This window comes from Alnus glutinosa, chromosome 12 (genome assembly GCF_958979055.1).
Source record: "Alnus glutinosa chromosome 12, dhAlnGlut1.1, whole genome shotgun sequence".
In the NCBI taxonomy this organism is placed as follows: Eukaryota; Viridiplantae; Streptophyta; class Magnoliopsida; order Fagales; family Betulaceae; genus Alnus; species Alnus glutinosa.
This window is the reverse complement of record NC_084897.1, coordinates 20215398-20230569: the sequence shown is the minus strand read 5'-3', so window position 1 is coordinate 20230569 and position 15172 is coordinate 20215398. Positions and strand designations below refer to the sequence as shown.

General features: G+C 33.2%; 2 long non-coding RNA genes across 2 annotated transcripts; both read right to left on the bottom strand.

Moving 5' to 3' along the window:
* Positions 1-145: 145 nt before the first annotated feature.
* Positions 146-8636, bottom strand: LOC133852447 (uncharacterized). Its single transcript, XR_009895948.1, has 2 exons — positions 8080-8636; positions 146-1195 (listed from the first exon to the last, which is right to left on the bottom strand). It is a non-coding gene; the product is annotated as an uncharacterized LOC133852447 (long non-coding RNA).
* A 4560-nt stretch (positions 8637-13196) lies between these two features.
* On the bottom strand, positions 13197-14879 carry LOC133852152 (uncharacterized). The gene is made up of 2 exons (XR_009895900.1): positions 13975-14879; positions 13197-13669 (listed from the first exon to the last, which is right to left on the bottom strand). It is a non-coding gene; the product is annotated as an uncharacterized LOC133852152 (long non-coding RNA).
* Positions 14880-15172: the final 293 nt, after the last annotated feature.

Genomic DNA, 15172 nt, shown 5'->3' with positions numbered 1-15172 from the left:
CTATATTATTCACAACACAACACGTGAAATATTTAAGTGAAATAAGAGGTAAATAACAAAGACAAGATTCAAATTTAAAACATTTACTCTAATATCATGTTAGACAACAATTTATCTCAAAAGTTTAAACCGACATATTATAGTCCGCAAAACTTCATAATTATATTTTCTTTTCCACCAGTAGGGTAAGATTGGTCATTGCAGTTGCCTTAAAAAAAACTACAGTATCATCGGGAAGCTGAACTGCTATTATCTTAATATCCTGGCTTGTATAGCAGCTCAAGATTAAATATTTTGTATCTCTTACATCAAGGCCATGAGCTAATTCAATCAATGACTTTGGAAGTCATGTTTACAATAGTGGGGTTCTTCCTTCCAGTGAGGACAATCTATATACACTAAAACTAATTAAAGCCACCGACCGCCGACCATTTGTCAATAGAAACCCTACAACTTTGTCAACATATTTTAAGGAGGAGCACCAATAGTTATAGCAATGGATTTGGGTATTGAAAATTAGGACAAAAACCCACGTTGGTAAGGTGATTATTTTACAACCAAGTGTTACCTGTAAGATTCAATGAACAGACGTATTTTATAAGGTCAACTGTATCAAATTCGGGTGGATGTCTCCTCCTCTGCAGCTAAATTTGCAAGCAAAGAAGGACAAGATACATACAGTAGTGCAGAACACCTAACTTTGTTCCTTGTTGGTTTGTGGCCCTGTCCCTCTAACGAACCTTTTTAGATGTATTCTTTTCTTTCTTTACAGTCTAGGATGAAATTTGCAATGTTATTTGAATGTGTCTTCTACTTTATAGGTATAAGATTTTTGAGCGAACCAAATTCGGATGGGGATTTTCTGCAATCTCCTGTCCAAAGAAAGAGGAGGCAGGAGAATTGCATACCCTTGTGAGAGAGCGCTCCCTGCTCGAGCAGAAAGCATGGCAGTGGGCCTCCTGCTCGGACAAAGAGCCATTGTCCGGGCAGGTATCATGCCCCCTCATTTTCTCTGACCAATTATAAAGGGAAACGGGAATTGGACGGGATCTCAAATTGTAAGGGATTCCAGTCCACCATATCCACTTGGGATGTCAAGAAGCTAGTAACATGGTACTGAACCTGCAAAACACCACAGGCAGTTGACATTTTCTTTGATCCATATTATTTGATGTCCTAAGCATGAACATATACCCTAGTGAAAATGATCCAAATATGACCCAATTAGAACCATAAAATTTCCACACCCCTAATTTAATCACAAATCTCAGGGGGGATAGGCCTGGAACTACTCTAAAGCTTTCAAGGAATCTTGAAAGATGGATGCCAATGGGATTAAAATTAAAAAAATAGAAGTGATTGAAGACAAATAATATATTATAATGAGAAGAAAATCAACAACCACATCTAATTCAGAAGTCCTAGGCGGATTCTGTGCTCAAATTTCCAGCTCTGCAGATTCCTCCATTAAATGTGTAACATATTTTAATTCTGAAATGCATTGTTCATAATCTCTTGGTTATATTATATAGAGGGTTATATATTTTTCTTTTCGGGGTTGGTGCATGCATGTAGCAAAGAAATATGATGCATGACTCCTTATTCTTCTTCATATAATCATATTTTATAAATAACTAACATATACCCTAGTGTCCAATCTGTCATTTAACCCCAGTGCTGTGCAAACTTTGAGAAAAATGCCCTAAATATTCCACAAAGATCCCAGAATGTAATGAAGACAAAACCAAGTATATATGAAATGATAATTAATACATATTAGGGTAATAGAAACCTGTGCAGATTCAAGCACATCCGATACATCTATCGAGGCTTAACTATTGAAAAAATTACAACACTTATGCTGAAATTTTTTTTATAGCGCCTAAGCCAAATCCATATATATTAACAAGAAAGATATATTTTTCAAGACTTTGCACAGCTAATTCCAATTTGGAAAAGTATAGAATGCATTACACATATGGTCCACTTTTTCCCCTAATTACCTGATTTTTTTCCTAGATTGAACATGAAGAATTCTGGTCAACGTTTCCGATATCAGACGGAGGTTAGCATGCCTCCAGTTAAAAAAAAAAAAAAAAAAGGTAAAGATGAGATGATTTTTTTTTTTTTTTTTTTTGATACGAGGTATCCCTCAAGTCCTATAGCTGCAATGTACCTCGTTCATTGAACAACTGGCCCACCAAGGTGGTAGTCGAATCTTCCGAGCACATTTACTGCCTGCCAGGACCCAATAACTAATCTCCGGCTCAATGTCCGACGCCACACCAGGCATTGAGCGGTTAAACACCAGCAGATAGTCAGAGGCCCGAAGACCCCCCCACACAACTGGGATGGCTGGCCCCAAGAAATAGTTTACACTTAAAAGATGAGATAATTGAGAGAGAACTCCAGTTATTTTTTCATTGAAAGCAATTTCCGTCGTTTATTTTTTCGTAATAGGATTTCCCTCAATTTTTTCTCTGGAGGCAAGCCATCAAAGGTATATGACCGTTTGAATTAAGGGTCCTAGTCTAATAGTTAGTCATTTTAAATGGATTTCCAAAGTCTAGAGCAAATCTGTCGAAGTCCAAGGCTAGGAAGTTCTCAAGAAACTTCAGATTTTGAAAGAATTTCCAGCTGTGAATCTAAAACAATCTTCAAGATGTCATTCTCAGCCATGTGATCAGTATGCCACTACAAGTCCTCTTCTTAAATTTTTTGTTTTGTTTTTTTTTTTTTTTATAAGTGCTGATCTAAGAACTGATTTTTATTATCACATTATCAAATTGTATGATAATCATATAATAGTATATTAAATAGCATTACCCTATGTTATATATGTAGGGCCCAATACTTGGTTTAATCATGACATAAACATTTTTTTGAAGACCTCAAGTAACACGTTCATTGTAGCATTCCCTTTATTCTTCTAATGCCCTTGTCTATTTCAAAACGCACAGAAATTTCCTACAAACTCACGGTCTTTAGAAATTGACACATCACATGTTAAATAACACATAATTTTTTTTATAAGAAATTTATGTACCTTCAAAACCCGCATCTCAACTATATTCATCATATGAGCTTGTTGCTTTGCTAATACCATAGATTCAATTATTGGTGTAGACCATCAAAACGTTTCATCTACTCCAAAACTAAACACAAACACCAAACTGATTATGTAATTAGTATACTATTTGAATGCCCCATGTGCATGTATGCTTATATATATATATATATATATATTAGGGATAATTGCACCGTTAGTCCTTGAGGTTGGTCATAATTATTTTTCACTCCCTGTGGTTCAAAAAATTCATGGGAGGTCCTCGTGGTAAACAATAATTATGAATCACTCCCTGGACCAATTTTTTATCCACTAAGTTAACAGATTCCGTTAGTCAGCAACTTTACACCCAATAAAAAACCGACACGTGTCCATTATAATAAAAAATATAAAATCTAGTAAAAATATAAATATTTTTTTAAAAAAATAAAAAATAAAACAAAGGGGTGGCCGCGTGCCACCCTTAGCCACCTCTGGGGTGGTGTGTGGCCACCCTAGTGGCCGGGGGTGGCGCGTGGCTACCCCCGGTGGCTGAGGGTGGCCTTCCTGGGGGAGGCCGCAGCCACCCCCACAAGTGGCAAGGGGTGGTGCGAGGTCACCCAAGGCCACCGGGGGTGGCCGCGGGCAGCCACCTCTTTATATTTTTTTATTTTTTATTTTTTATTTTTAAAAATAATATATTTATTTATTTATTTTTTTTTTTATTGTAATAGACACGTGTCGGCTTCCTATTGGATGTGACGTGGCTGATTAATGGAATTTGTTAAATTTTGGATAGAAAATGTGTTCAGGGATTGATTTGTTATTATTATTTACCACGAGGACCTTCCCATAAACTTTTTGAACCAAATGGAGTGAAAAATAATTATGACCAACCACATGGACTAACAATGCAATTATCCATATATATTAAACTAAATGACAAGTGTAGTACTATTTTTTCTCTTTTCCCTATTTATATATTTGGGTTTAATATATAGTTGTATTGGGCCTCAACTGGATCAAATTGACATATATCTAAACTCTCCAGCCCTTTAGAAGATCCATATGCATCTTTCATGTCTAGGAAAAATCCTCATTCTTCGAAGTTTTGATTTTTTATCATTTGTTTTTCATCAATGATGGCCCAGTGGAGGAAAGCCCTCATCTATTAGGCCTGGCCCACCTTCTCAACTCTTGGGTCTTTAAGTTCAGCAGCTTTACAAATCAAAAAACGTGGGGGGAAGTTCAAGCAAAAAACAATACTTTTTTTTTTTTTTTTTTTTTTTTTTTTTTATGTCCATGACTCCACACAAAAGGGTGAGGGGGATTCGAATTAGTGACCTCCGCTTCATGAGATGTAGCTAATTAAGCTACCTCTTGGAGACAAGCAAAAACAATACTATATTATATGTTCTTCCCAAAATCAAGAACAAGTCAAGGAGTTTAGGTAAAATAGATATAAAATCACTCTAGTGTGTTTCTTATTAAAAACCAATGAATAACAATAAAAAAGCTGCGGCTATAGTCATCCATAACATATATTTATAGTAACTAGACTCCTAAACTTATTAAAACATTGAAATTAAGTCATTCTTCCGGGGCTTTTTCTTCAATCTAAAGTGGGGGAGGGCATTGAGGACAGTGGGGGAAGGGGGAGAATAGGGCAGTGGAGGACAGAGAAGACTGGATGTGGCGATGGTAGGAGAAGGAGAAGTGGAGGAGGAGGGAGAGCCAGGCGACAGAGGCGTGGTCAAGCAAGATGAAGAATAGAAAGGTTAGGACTTAGGAGGGTCAAGATGATGGCCTTTAGAAGGAGCGAGAGGACCTTTGGGTTTGCCTTTGAAGGTGGGGTACAATCGGTGGTATTTGGCTGTGGTAGTGGTGCTGCGAAGGCAAGGGAGTTTTGGAGTGATTGAGAGAGAGAGAGGGTGGTTGAACCATCCCCAAATTTTTAGGGTGGTTCGCCCTCCCCCCTCTAGTCATTTTAAGGGTGGTCGAACCATTCCAATGCTTGTAATGTCTCGCAAAAGTTAAATCTAAAGAATGCATGGGTTTCCATAGGAACGTAGGATTAAGTAAATAAGTAGATATAATTGTGTAAACATAAAATAAAAAAGGGTAAATATATTTAAATCCCTTGAACTAATACCTATTTTCAATTTAACCCCACAAACTAATAAGTATGACATTTAGATACATTAAATTACTATTCATGTACCTGGACCTGTTTGATAAAAAAAAATCTTAAAATACCCCATTTTTTCTATAAGTAAATAAATTAAAAAAAAAAAAAAAAAAAAAAAAAAAACCAAACCAAAAACAAAACCAAATAAAACAAAAAAAAAAACTAAAATAAAAATTAATTGTTTAAGGGTGAAAAAAACCAAAAATCTAATAGAAGAACAACATGAAAAAAGATTAAAGAAAAAAAAAAGTCCAAAATTGGCTGAACCACCCCCATTTTCTTCCGTTTCTTTTTCTTAGGTAAGGTTTTTTTTATTTATTATTATTAATAATTATAAAGGAAAAATATGGTTTTTCAATTGTCAAATTTAAGTTATTTTTGGTAGATTTTGGTCAAATTCGTCACATGCAAGGCACATGACCAGTTTTCATCCATTCTAACGTCTGGCACTAACATAGTGGCATGTTTTACACAAAACAATAAGGACAAAAATTTTCTACAAACTAGTTTGTAAGAAATTTCATATAACTCACATATAAGATTGACATGTGTCCCTTGGCATGTAAAAAATACAAGTTTTTTAATAGCATTAATAAAAAAAAAAAAAATGTGATTCTCACATATTTAAAGAACATATGTCAATCTTATATATAGATTGTATGAAATTTTTACTCAAACTTGTGGGCTTAAGATTTTGGCGCTTAGCCCATCAGAATAGAATTTGCAAGAAAGATCTGAGTGTCCAAAAACTTGAAAATACATAAAAATCATGCATCAGAAAACGCAGGGCACATATGATTAGATGGACTTATGGACATAAATTAGTGTATCGTAATAATGGACTTGGACCTTCATCTACTGGAGATAAGTAAGCATAATTAATAAAAGATTATGATTTATAAAACCATAGTATAGACAAATGGATCTAGATCTCCAACAATTTCTTTGTACGAACAAAAAATGTGAGAGCATTCATATAAGACCCACCTGCTCTCTAATTAGTAGGAGAGCTGCCTGAGACTTATTCAAACATGTGTACTTTTCATAAGTTTTTTCTCAATTCAAACAATAATAACAAAATTTCTAAAAACCCCTATTCATAGACAAATTGTTGTAAACAAAAAGTACGATCTCCAACAGGACCACCACAATGTTACATGTCTCTATGGGGCACTGGTGTTGTCTACAGGTCACTTAGGACAGCGCCAACCTTACTAAAGAGGGATAAGGGTTTGGAAAGACCATATGGAAAATAGTTATGATTAAATGAATGTGTGTGCAGGCGCGCCTATATATATATATATATATAATTTTTTACATTAAAATATCAATAATTGTTACCAAAATTATGCCTCATCACGTCCATAGGAATACAATTATATTCAAAATCTGATTTAGGGTTATCGCATAACATATTTATAGCAAAACCCTAATGTACAGACAGATATGAAAAACCCCAAAATGCCATGGTACTCTCCGCCAACTGACTATATTACTGGTACTCTTGTATTACTCTCTATGCCCAAGAGAATATGAATCACTTGTTCCAACAATATTTTTGTATTTTATGATGGCAATAAATGAACAATATTAAATTGCATCGTATGACATGGTACACTAGTACATGCAGTAAAACGGCCAGGGCTTACTATACGAGCTGGACCCTATGTTCATAGAGGTTACTATGATGTTATGATGGACCTTGGATCCAATAATTTTTTTGGTGACCGATGCATCATTTACAAATGAAGGTTACGGTTAAGGCTTTGCTAGTAGTGTAGGCCACCCGAGGTTGAACTTGGTCGGACTACTAGTATATGACGGTATTCTTACAATATCTGTGGCACCGGTGTTATATTACAGGTAGAGGTGGGCAAAAACTAGCCCACCTGCCCCAAAAAACCTAGTTTTTAGTTGATTTTTTGCGAGTACTAGTCCAAAAATGATATATCCGTGTAGGTTGGGGTTTTTAAAAACCCCAAGGACCCGCCCCACCCCGTTAAAAGAAAAAAAAAAATAAGGAAAAAAAAAAAGTAAAGGAAGATAAAAGCTTATTATGCTTATGCTACCACTAGGTATGGCTACTTTAGAGAAAAAGCCATCAAGTAATCATCAACTTTTAGATCTAATTTCTTTTTTCTTTTTTTCATTTCAAAATCTGATTTTTCTTTATCTAGTACTAGTAGCGTATGTTTAAGAAAAAGATTCAATATATTGATGCAAAAGCTGCTTGAGGATGTTGGATTATATAATTGGTAGAACAAGATATGTGACTTGCATGTTTTCCTTCTCATTTAAGTTTAGAGAGAAAACTAAATTTTTTCACTTTAGTATGTAACGAGAAGGAGGTTTAGTGTCAATTATCAAAAACCAAATAGCTGAATCATAATTAGGATGTAAGACAAACACATAAATTGTTATACTTCAAGGACCAGCGTTGATGTCGATAAAGAGCAAGAAAAATCCTGTCAAAGAAAACAAGTGGGAAACAAAAACAATTAAGTGAAACGATCTTTTAATGATTAAGGGTGAGATGAAATACTAGTAGCTGATAGAAGAGGTAGAGATAAAATGAATTCTCTAACACATCTCATGTAGAAGAAACAATGTTCAACATTTTGTAATGAATGAAAATAAATAATACATGATAAACCTTCTATTGATGTCAAAGAAATATATAAAATTTGAAATGTCTTCTTTGTGGTATTTGAAGATTGATAATCATTCTAAGAAACAAACTGCAACATGGATTCCATCTTTGCACTGGGGGCAATCAATTTGGCAACCAACAAATGCATGGAGAGAGAGAGAGAGAAAGAGAGGAGTGTAGTTAAGAAATCTTTACCAGACTTTACAGTTAGGATTCTGTGCATAGGCAACATTTGAGTGCTTCTAGAAAAAACTTGTGTAACATTTTTTGAAACAAGTCTCCACATCGATTAGATGATCTAGGCAAGTTCTTATGCACCCTATATACTAAAAACCCATCTTTCTTCCCCCACTTTGTTTCCTCCAACATACTCCATGAAGAAAAAAACTACAAGCTACAACATTATTCAAGTGAGACAAGCTGTAAAGTGGCCATGTTTCTTTACAAACTTTAATTGCATTTGCAATGCATGTATGTATTTTTCCTTGAACTTCATCATGTTCAGAGGAGTGAGGAGGATATAGGATGGGCATCAGAGAGGGACCAAAAGTGGTAGTGGCAAGGTTATTAGTTTGAACTTTATCAAGTTTAGAAACAAGAGGAAGCAAAGTGAGAGGTGAAGAGGAGTGGAAAGAGATATGGGTAAGGTCATTAGCTTGCACTTTTAAGAGAAAAAGGATAGGCAACTCTATCATCGCTAGCAAAAGTTTTCTAATACATTTGCAAGCCATGGATTTTCTTTCACTTTATAAATTTTTAGTTTGATATATAAAAGAAAGGATGATTAAGGTTTAACCCTTACATATTGTATGAAATAGATTTATTCTTAAATTAATTTACTTCAAATAAGTGTTGTTAATAGTTGTGACTTTTGAAACTAGGACCGTTTTCAAGTGAAATGCCTTTTGGGTTAAGTAATATGTTTTGCAGAAATTTCAAGACTCTTTTTAAAATATTTTTTTATGTTAACTTCTGGTTTATAGCAAAACATGTGTATTGGTAAGAACTATATTAGTTTCAATTGGACAAGTTAAAGAGATGATCCGATCCCCTAATCATGATATATTACATCAAAACACCCTAATAAATATGCAAATTTTAATATTTAAATGCAATAGTTATACTATTCATTTATGAAAAGACATTATATATAAATATATATGTATAGATGAAAGTTACTACGGGAAAGCACGTACTTTCATGGAAATGAATAATTGTCTTCCTTCGGCCTTGCCTCCTTCGTAGAAAGTTTATCTAAATGGAAAGTTGTTTTAAAAAAAAAAATAATAACTTTTGATAGGCTAAGATAGATCATAAGTTAAGTGGTCTACTTCTTTTTCTTTTTTCTTTTTTTCTTTTTTTGAAAAAAAAAAAAGGGGGGGGGGGGGAGAAGAAGAAGAATAAGAAGCAATATTGTCCGATGGGTTGGGTTATGAGCTTCCAAGAAAGTTATTATTTAATTAATATGTAACTTGCATAAAAAACCACCAAAACTCGAAAGGTTGGTGTTCGTATGAATATGTGAAGAGCCTATCAAAAGGCCAAAATACATTAAATGAAAGAAAACATTCCAAAGGCTGTAGGGGTAATTTCATTTCAGTGACTACAGTTCCATCTTTAACAAAAGGTACCAGAGTTAGTCCCTAGTAAAAGAAGCATCTTTATAGAATTAAAAGGCTATTGTATTTAACAAAAAATAAATTTAACTCAATAAGAATGGGTAGAATGCGATTTAGATAAAACCGTAGTTTAAAAATATCATTATGAAATAACATTGAAAGAAGAAAAAAAAAAATAACATTGTTTGTGACCTTTAGATGAAAACATGTTTTAACATGGTTATTAGCTTCGACTATGATTTTATTAGCGTCGACACAAAGCCGACGTTGATGGCCTATTATCAGCATTGACTCTAGATGGTTAGGGGACTAGTTGTAGGAGTTTATAGCAATATTCCATTGCTAACTCCGCCATTGTCGTTTATGAGCATGTTGCAACTTGACAAGACGCAAATATCATCTTATTAGAGAAAATGTTTGTTTGGGAGATGAAATTGTAGACAAAAGATTCCATTGCCTAAAATCTTGATAAACCTTTTCACCAGTACCTTGCCATAGTAGACTTTTGAAGTGCTACTTAATTAGAATGGGTGTCGTATGCATGCCTAAAAGGAATTGAAGGCAAGTGGGAGATTGTTAGGGATAGTGTTAAACAAAAATTAGTTTGAAGAGATTTTGAATGAAATTGAATAAAGTTGTTAGTTGACTGTTACATTTAGTGGGCATTGGGTATATAACCTATTTACATGCTTTTTCTTTATAATTATTATTTATCATGTGCACATAAATGGTTCATAGATTGCATTGAATATGGTTTATGGTAAGAGTAATGAGATTATTACCCATAAAATTTTAGACCATAAACCTTGGAATCTAAAAAAATAATGTTCGCAGTCAATAATTGAACTAGGCATTTCATTTGATAAGACTTTAAAACATCAATCCCAATGATCTATATGGATACTAAGCCTTAAAAAATATCGGTGCCCCAGATTTCACATGTAAGGGAATAATATGTGATTAAATTGAATACTAAATGATAAGAGGTGGTGAATTAAAGTGACAATTTAATTAACTTTAATTCATTTATAGAATATTTTATGGAGGAATTAAATATCAAAATAATAATTTTCTAAGGGATTAATTGATTAATTCAAAAATATTAACTAAAGTGCAATTACAATTATCTAGTAAAATTAATTGTAATTAATATTAACATGTGATAAGTCATGAAATTACAATATGTTATGAGCCTACTAATTTTATAAAAGCTTTCAAACGAGCATTACTTATTTTATGATAGCAATAAATGAACAATATTAAATTATATCGTATAACATGGTACACCAGTACATGCGGTAGGACGGTCAGGGCTTACTATACGAGCTTGACCATATCGTTACAGAGGTTACTTTGATTTTATGGTGGGCCTAGCTTGGGTCTAATAGTTTTTTTGAAAACCGACGCCCCATTTACGAATAGGGGTCACAGTTAAGGCTTTGCTAGTAGTATGGGCCACCCGAGGTTCCATTAGTCGGGCTACTAGTATATAACAATATTTGTACAATATTCGGAGCACCAATGTTGTATTACAGGTCCCTTGGGACAGCCTAACGCTGCTGGGAATGAGTTAATATCCTCAGTAGACCATATGAAAAACAGTTACGACCTAATTTATATATATCTATAGCATGTTTTCTTCTATTAAAATATTAATGTTTGTTATCGAAATTATATGTCATCAATTCTTCAAAATAAACTACCTTATATTTGGCGTAATAACGAGGCAACACACATCATTTGTGAAAACCCAAATAAATAGTTCAAGAATAATTAAATGTTACTTAAGGCTTGTTTCGTATCCTGTTTTTGTAACGATTTATTTATTAAGTCGAAGACTTACGTAGTTATTTTTATTTTCCTATCAAATACCTCGGTGTTTACGATTTAACAGATTGCCAGTATTTAGAGCAAAAAAATCATTGGGATTAATACGCCAAGCGAATAGCTCACAGTAGCAGATTTGATTGATTTTAGGCTTATTCTAGAATGATATTGCAAGCTCTAAGTCTGTAATTGATGATACGTGAATAGATGATTAAACTTAATAATCCCATACCATGATTTTCGCTTTCCGCATACCTTTAATCTGATAAGTTTATGGGTAATTCCATCAGTCAATTACCAATTAATTGATTTGGAAGAATTGCCAGTAACTCTTAAAGTTAAGTTACTACAATTATCTAATTTTGAAGGCGTTACAACAACATCCTTATTTAATGCGCAAATTACGAGGAAAAAGAAGAAGAAAGAAGAAGATAAAAGCTTATTATGCTTATGCTACCACTAGGTATGTCCACTTAATAGACAAAGCCATCAAGTAATCATCATCTTACCCTACCACATCAACTGTTAGATCTATTTTATTTTTCTTTCTTTTTGTCATTTCAAAATCTGATATGTTGATGCAAAAGCTGCTTGAGGATGTTGGACTATATGGTTTATGTGACTTGCATGCTTTCCTTCTCATTTAAGTTTGGCGAGAAAACTAAACTTTTTCACTTTAGTATGTAAAATTATCAAAAGCCAAATAGTTGAATCATAATTAGGATGTAAGACAAACACATAAATTGTTATACTCCAAGGACCAGCGTTGATGTCAATAAGGAGCAAGAAAAATCTTGTGAAAGAAAACTAGTGGGAAACTAAAAACAATTAAGTGGAAATGATCTATTTATTGATTAAGGGTGAGGTGAACTAGCATTTGATGGAAGAGGTAGAGATAAAATGAATTCTCTAACACATCTTTTATAGAAAGGTCGGGTAAACAAAAACAAATACAATTTTTGGGAACAGAGTTCACGATATTGTAGATATTAGGTTATACTTATGTTATAAAAATGGAAAAAATATAAAAAAAGCTGCATGAACTAACAGTCGATTTTAGAATAACCTTCTAAATTTTTAAGTGCACCAATGTAACCCATCAAAATATCTAAGTGTGCCAAAAAAGTCATTTTTGTCAAAATATTCCTATAATACTCTTATAACACATGTCATCATTTTATTGGTATTAACGTTAACACTACCAGAATCCGTTAAGTATTTTTACAGAATTTAACTATAATGACTAAAAATTGTTATTTTTTGCCTACCTTGAAGACTTGTGAATTATTTTTTACTCCGCAATGAGCGATTTGTAATTTTGGCCAATTGCAATGATTGATTTTGCATTTATCTTTTTCTTCTTTTGTTTTTTTTTTTTTAAAAAAAAAAATGATAGTTTTTAAAAAAAAAAAAAAAATAGGGGTATTATAGGAATATTTCTACGAAAGTGGCTTTTTTTTTTTTGCACACTTTGGTAATTTGATGGGTCACATTAGTACACTTGAAAATTCAGGAGACCATTCTAAAATCGGTGGTTAGTTCATGAGGCTTTTTTATATTTTCCCCTATAAAAATATTAGTAGAATACCAAAGAAGTGACTTCTATGATTATAATTACTATCATGCATAATAAGATAAAATTATATTGCTATAATTCACTATAGTACATATCCAACCACTTTGATATTATAATTTTAAAAAAATATGTATAGAAATCAACCTTTAGTACGATTTAGGATTCATGTAGAATAAACAATGTTCAACCTTTTGTAATGAATGAAAATAAATAATACATAATAAACCTATTTTATATTTTTTGAACAAAAGATCTGATTATTTCGTTGATCAAAGATCACAAGCATAAAGTTCTTACATCACAAAGCATTAAACTCTGCAAAATCATAGCCACATGATTTGAAGTTACATAGTCATAGATACAAACAAAATTCTTACAATAAAGTGTTATCTATGACTTTTATCTTCCGTTAATCCATGTACAAAAATAGTTAAAGAGCAGATCTGTCCCAAGCAGACTAAATCTAAGACAATGGTAACCAAATATCCTAGAAAATTTTATTTAAACCGGCGTTAGAGATAACCCCTCACACCGAACTATTCATGCCGTGAGAGATATACCCTCACACCTAACTAACTTTCATTTCATAGATCGCCCATAAGAGCAAATCTAAAGAGAATAAAACTTTTATTCAAAGCAAAAATACAAGCAGCAATCATAAGCAATGGCTAGGAAGGAGATGAACGTCACATCATAGAGGTAGATAGATGGATGCATAACGGAGAGGCCAAAATTGCTGATCTGGTCGGAGAAAAAATAACACCTACAAACAAAATAAAAAATCAGAATGGGAGGGAGAGGGTAAGAGCAGAAAGTAGAAAGGAAAAGGGAGAGGAGGAGGTCTCAAATATATTTTTTAAAGGGTGAAGTCTATAATAAACCTTCGATTGATGTCAAAGAAATATATAAAATTTGAATGGTCTTCTGTTGTGGTATTTGAAGATTGATAATCATTCTAAGAAACAAACCGCAACATGGCTTCCATCTTTGCACTGGAGGCAATCAATTTGGCAACCAAAAAATGGATGGAAAGAGAGAAAGAGAATATTGTAGTTAAGAAATCTTTACCAGACTTTACACTTGGGATTCTGTGTATAGGCGACATTCGAGTGCTTCTAGAAATGACTTGTGTAACATTGTTTGAAACAGGTCTCCAAATCGATTAGATGACGATCTAGGCAAGTTCTTATGCACCCTATATTCTTAAAACCCATCGTCCTTTCCCCACTTTGTTTCCTCCAACATAATCCATGAAGAAAAAAACTACAAGCTATAACATTTTTCAAGTGATGTCGAGACAAGCGGTGAAGTGGCCATGGTTCTTTACAAACTTTAATTGCATTTTCAATGCATGTATGTTTTTTTCCTTGAACTGCATCATGTTCAGAGAAGTGAGGATACATGATGGGCATAGGAGAGGGACCAAAAGTGGTAGTGGCAAGGTCATTAGTTTGAACTTTATCAAGTTTAGAAACATGAGGAAGCAGAGTGAGAGGCGAAGAGGGGTGGAAAGAGATATGGGCAAGGCCATTAGCTTGCACTCTTAGGAGAATAAGGATAAGCAACTCTATCATCACTGGCAAAAGTTTTCTAATATATTTGCAAGCCAAGGATTTTCTTCCGCTTTCTAAATTTTTAGTTTGATGTATAAAAGCAAGGATTATTAAGGCTTAGCCCTTATATTTTGTACGAAATAGCTAGATTCATTCTTAAATTAATTTACTTCAAATAAGTGTTGTTAATGTGACTTTTGGAACTATGACTGCTTTCAAGTGAAGTGCCTTTTGGGGTAAGTAATATCTTTTTGCGAAAATTTCAAGATTCTAATATTTTTTTATGTTAACTTCTGGTTTATAGCAAAACATGTGTATTGGTAAGAACTATATTAGTTTCAATTGGACAAGTGAAAGAGATGATCCCCTAGTCATGATATATTACATCAAAACACCCTAATAAATATGTAAATTTGAATATTTAAATGCAATAGTTATACTATTCATTTATGAAAAGACACTATATATATATATATATAGTCCTCCTTCGGCCTTGTCATAAGTTAAGTGGCCTTCTTCTTCTTTTGGGAAAGAAAAAAAATTAAAAAAAAAATGAAGCAATATTGTCTCATGGGTTGGGTTATGAGCTTCCAAGAAAGTTATTATTTAATTAATACGTAACTTGCATAAAAAAAAAAAAAAAAAAAAAAAAAAAAAAAAAAAAAAGAAAAAACTTGAAAGGTTGGAGTTTGTATGAATATGTGAAGAGCTTA